This window comes from Rattus norvegicus, chromosome 4, assembly GCF_021556685.1.
Source record: "Rattus norvegicus strain SHRSP/BbbUtx chromosome 4, alternate assembly SHRSP_T2T, whole genome shotgun sequence".
In the NCBI taxonomy this organism is placed as follows: Eukaryota; Metazoa; Chordata; class Mammalia; order Rodentia; family Muridae; genus Rattus; species Rattus norvegicus.
The window spans coordinates 120,175,809-120,181,205 of NC_141537.1; the positions used below are offsets into that span (position 1 = coordinate 120,175,809).

The window sequence follows — 5,397 nt, forward strand, 5'->3', positions numbered from 1 at the left end:
GACGTACAGAGAGGCAGAGGCAGGCAGATTTCTGTGAGTTCTAGGCCAGCCCTGTCTACATAGTGCCAGGAGGAATTACATAGTGACACCCTGTCTTAGAAATGGGGGATGGGAGAAAGCAACAGTCCTACATTATGTTGTCACGCACATAAAATGGCTAACCATGAAAATGTCTACGACTTGGTGATATGATTGGTATACCAAAAATGGATTTGTTTTTAAAGCAAAGTATTCCAGACAGTGATAGCCAACTGACAGCCCCCTCACAGATGTCAGGGCAAGAATACGTTCTCGTGTTTCTGTCCCCAACTCGCGGCCTCAGACAGCTGCAGATACATGTCCCATGTGGCTCCAGCCTCTGAGACACCAAATGGAAATTTACTGGGGCTCCCTCCCAGCCAGACTCTCACAGACTGGCCTGTCTCACGGGCCTCTCCACAGGGCCAGCTATTTTATGAGAACGGGCATTCCCAGTTGATTGGGTTGACAAAACGAAACCAAGGAACTGTGTCTTAAAACTGACGTATCCTGCTTAATTGTACACAGGGGACACTACTCCAAAGCAGGAGTTGGACAAATCTGAGGTTTGTAGATTCGATGATAATGTTGGAGGCTTTTGTGTGCCTTTGTTTTCTTTAGAGATGGACGACCAGCTGCCAGGGGGCTGGACGCTGTCTTGCCGAGGAGGACACCAGCAGAAAGAGAGGAGAACAGTCAGCAAGTCTGTGGGGAGCTTTCCAGGAGAGTCAAGGACAAGCAGCAGGCTGTAGACCGTCGCCTCAAAGGCGGCCCAGCACCTCTGCTTCCTGAGTTTCCCAAGTCAGAGAAGAAAAGCAGCTGCTCGTGGCCCTTCAAGTGCGGGCTGTCATGAAATGGCCATGCTAAGAACAGCCAGGGTTTAGAGGCCACCACTAGCTGCACCCTCAAAGATGGGTATCTAAACTAAATGAGAGCTTGCACTAGTTCGTATTTAAATGTTTGTATATATTTCTGTCTTTGAATCGGTAACTTGTTTACCTGACTCAAAACTCAAAGCAACAACAGCAAATCAGTATGTGTGTCCTGTTCCCCGCCTTTCGTCTGGGAGAGTTCCGTGTGCTGCTGCATATTATGCAACTACAGATAACAGATGTGCTGTGTGGGGGCTGGGGATTTAGCTCAGTGGTAGAGCGCTTACCTAGGAAGCGCAAGGCCCTGGGTTCAGTCCCCAGCTCCGAAAAAAAGAACCAAAAAAAAAAAAAAAAAAAAAAAACAAAACAAAACAAAAAAAAAAACAGATGTGCTGTGTGTTTCAAAAATAGCTCTGAGAAAGATGTTTTGTGTTGTTGTTGTTGTTTGTTTGTTTGTTTGTTTTGAGTCAAGATCTCACTATGTATCCATGGCTGGCCTGGAGCTCACACGGATCTGCCTGTGTTGTGATTAAAACCACTGTGCCCAGCAAAGCACAGTGTGGTTGTTGGTGGGTTTTGAGACAGGGTCTCATTATGTAACTCTGACTGTCCTAGAACTCACTATGTAGTACAGGCTAGCCTCCCTAGTGCTGGGGTGAAAGGAAGCTGTTAGAGAACGTGCCCACCTGGCTTTTTTTTAAAAAAGGAATCTTTTGTAGCCCAAGCAGACCTTGAACTTGACCTTTTGTAGCCCAGGCTAACCTTGAACTTGACGGTAGGGGATGACTTTGAACTTTCAAGCCTTCCTTTATCACCTCGGTGTTAGAATAGGTTTGGGCCACCCCTGGTTTATGTGTTGATGGGGTAGAGTTCCAGCTTCTCATATTAGAGACAAGAGTTCCACCAGCCAAACAACATCCTCTACTTGGAAGAAAGGAGTCGGGAAAGGACACTTGGGGAGATAGATGTGCTGGCCCTGATCTGAACATTGTACTTCTGTGGGAGGGCTACAGGGGTCTCAACAGCACTGAGCTTACTGACTTAGCTGGTCAGCAAACTATAGAGCTCTGCTTGTCTTTTCCTCACCAGCACTGGCCTACAGATTAGACACACCCCACCCCACAGTGGTCACATGGTCTCTAGGATCAGAGCTGGGGGCCTCGGGCTCTGTGGTAGGCACTTCACCGAGTCATCTCTGGTTTTTTTTAAAGATTTTCCCCCTATAGCCTTGGCTGACCTGAAACTGGCTTTGGAGACCATTTAGACCTTGAACTCTGACTGTCTTCCTTCCTCTGTCTCCTAAGTGATCTGAGTGATGAGATCGCAGGTATGCACCTCCAGGCCACCATGATGGTGTGCGTGTGTGTGTGTGTGTGTGTGTGTGTGTGTGTGTGTGTGTGTGTGTATCTGTGCTCGTGTATCTGTGAGTGTACCTGGAGATCTGTGTCTCTGTGTCTATGTATCTGTGTGCTAGAGGCTCACTCCCCCCAGTTCCCTGAATTTATAAGGTAGGAGTCCCTTACCCTGGACTCCAGAGCGATAAGGTAATATTCTTGAGCCACAATGCCTAGTTAATATGTACAACTTAAAATTATTTTATTTTATTTGTTATTTTGTGAGTTCGGGAGTGGGATGTTGTGTCCTGCCATGGCACGCATGTGTGCCCTGTCAAAGGGCAGCTCTGAGGAGTTAGTTCTCCAGGATCACTCAAGTTGTCAGGCTTCCTGGCAAGCACCTCTTCCTACTGAGCACCTCACTGCCCCAGTATGTACAACTTTTATGTCTCAGTTAAAGTAATAGTCAGGCAGTGGTGGTCCACACCTTTAATGTCAGCAGACAGAGGCAGAGGAAGAAGGATCTCAGTGCATTTGAGTTCAACCAGGTCTGCATGACAAGTTCCAGAACATTCTAAGCTATGTAGTTTGTGTCTCCAAACACACAAACAACAACAGCAACAACAACAAAAATAAATAAATTGAGTTAATTTTGATGCCCATTGCATGATTTTGGATATATGGTATAATATTTTTCATAAATGTCATTAGTAGCTTGTCTAATATTCATTATGGAATAAGATCTTTATTGACCCTGCCAGCCTTGAATGGTGGTGTATGCCTTCAGATCCAGCACTTGGGAGGTAGAGGGAGGTGGATCTCTTTGAACTCAAAGCCAGTCTGGTAACACAGTGAATCCCATAATAACCAGGGCTCTGAAGAGAAACTCTGTCTCAAAAAAACAAAAAACAAAACAAAAAACAAAAAAGCCACCCTGTCAACTTGACATGCCATTCTTATCACACTGTTTATCTTAATGTAGATAGTTTCCCTTTGGGTTTCATTATGATCATGTGAACTGTCTTGTCCCTGTGTGGCAGTCACATGTAGATGGGGTCAGAGGACAATTCTGGATGGGCTCTCCTTTTGCTGTGGGATCTGCTGATCAAACTCCCAACTCTCATGCAGAAGCAACCGCTTTTACCTGCTGAGCCATCTCACTGGCTCTGTGTGGTTCTTTGGAGACAAGGTCATAGCAGTCCTGACCCTGACTCCCAAGGACTGGTGGGATCGTAGGCATAATCCTCCAAACCAGTATTGCTTCTATCAGGTTCCAGAGAACTTGAATTAAGGTGGAAGACTGACCACAGCTGAAAGAACAGCTATTCATCCTGTTCTAGAGGCCCGGAGCCGAGGCCAGTGTCACTGGCCCTAGTCATGCCGTGACAGCAGGGCATCTGACTCTGCAGCTCCTGCTGCAGGACCTGCCATGGCACCACTGACTCCAGGTAGCACACACCACCAGTGTGCCAGCGCCAGTCTGTGACAGGTCGTGGTGACAAGGCTCCTTGTCTGTGAGCTGGCCTTACAGGTCCTAGGAAGTAGAGCATGGATCGCCTACCAAGAGAGGTACATTTCACCTTTAGCATAGTTGTCTTTCTAGTCAGACGCATGAATGCAGGGAAGACCAGGAGTTCAAGGACATCCTCAGCTTGTTTGAAGCGAGTGTAGGCTCCGTGAGACTGTCTCTCCAAAAAACAAAAAGGGGGCAGAGAAATGACCCTGATCAAGATCACTTGCTGTTTTTCCAGAGGACCTGAGTTCAGTTACCTGCCCCATGTCAGGTAACTCATGACTGCCTATGACTTCAGCACAAGGGATCACACCCGTGTGCATATTCCTAGACACACGCACATAGCTAAATAAAGGCAAATCTTAAAGTAGAAAGACCTGTATGTCTTTGTCTCACCAGACCTGGAATCTCCCAGATTAATAATTTGAGGTGCCTGGGGGGCTGAGGCAGGAGAGTTAGAAGTTCCAGGCCTTCCTGGGCAACTTAATAAGATTCAGTCTCAACACGAAAAAGCAAAAAACTAGAGTGAGAGCTCCTGCAGCTTTCCAGCCTGTGCAGGGCCCAGGTTTAGTCCTCACTGCTGTGTCTGCCTTTAGTACAGAGCCAGTCATCTAGATGTGCATGATGCTAGATTCAGTGAGTGATGACATCAGCAGATTCCTGGTATGCAAACTGGACTCCATTTGCAGCCTTTCCCCAGAGGCCACAAAGGCTGAACTGGGCCAGACAAGGTACATACCTTTAATCCCAGCACTTGGGAGGCAGCTCCAGAAAGCTGGAGAGATGGCTCAGCAGTTAAGAGCACTGACTGCTCTTCCAGAGGTCCTGAGTTCAATTCCCAGCAACCACATGGTGGCTCACAACCATCTGTAATGGGATCTGATGCCCTCTTCTGGTGTGTCTGAAGACAGCTACGGTGTACTCATATACAATAAATATATACAATGAAAAAACATTAAAAAAAAAAAAAAAAAGAAAGACGTCTGTGAGTTCAAGGCTATCCTGGTCTCCAGGCTAGCCAGAGCTACATAGTAAAACCCAGTCTCAAAAACAACAACAACAAAAAAGCCAGATAAGTTGGGCGTCCCAGGGTGAATTAGAAGGAGTCCTTTAGGCCAACGTGCTTATCACATGGACTTCATTCCTACAAGTCTTTCCAATCCTTAGGATTCTCAACCTTTCTCCCTTTCAGTCTTTTAGGGCTGGGGACTGAACCCTGGGCCTGGATATGCCAGGCAACACCCTACCAACTGAACGTTCTTCCAGAAATCCCAGGTTCCATTCCCAGTATCCACATGGAAGATTACAACCGTCTGTACCTCCAGCTCCAGGGAATCAGACCCCTCACACAGACGCACATGCGAGCAAAACACCAATGCACATAAAGTTAAATAAATCATTAAAAATAAAAGGCATTTTATGACTAAGTTGCATTCATTTTATTTACTTTATTTAGCTAATTACTTCTTTAATATTAGTCCTAAGTTACCAAGTCTGCCTTTGACATTACTATGTAGCCCAGGCTGGCATGGAACTTCTTCCTGGGGGGTGGGGGGGGACTTCAAGACAGGGTTTCTCTGTATAGCCCTGGCTGTTCTGGACCTAACTGTGTACAGCAGGCTGGCCTCAAACTCAGAAATCCACCTGCCTCTGCGCCCTG

The 5,397-nt window shown here is 46.7% G+C and overlaps 1 long non-coding RNA gene across 1 annotated transcript; it reads left to right on the plus strand.

The window, feature by feature from the left end:
• Positions 1–400: 400 nt before the first annotated feature.
• Positions 401–5,164, plus strand: LOC148006312 (uncharacterized). The gene is made up of 2 exons (XR_015686735.1): positions 401–584; positions 4,930–5,164. It is a non-coding gene; the product is annotated as an uncharacterized LOC148006312 (long non-coding RNA).
• The last annotated feature ends 233 nt before the right edge of the window (positions 5,165–5,397 follow it).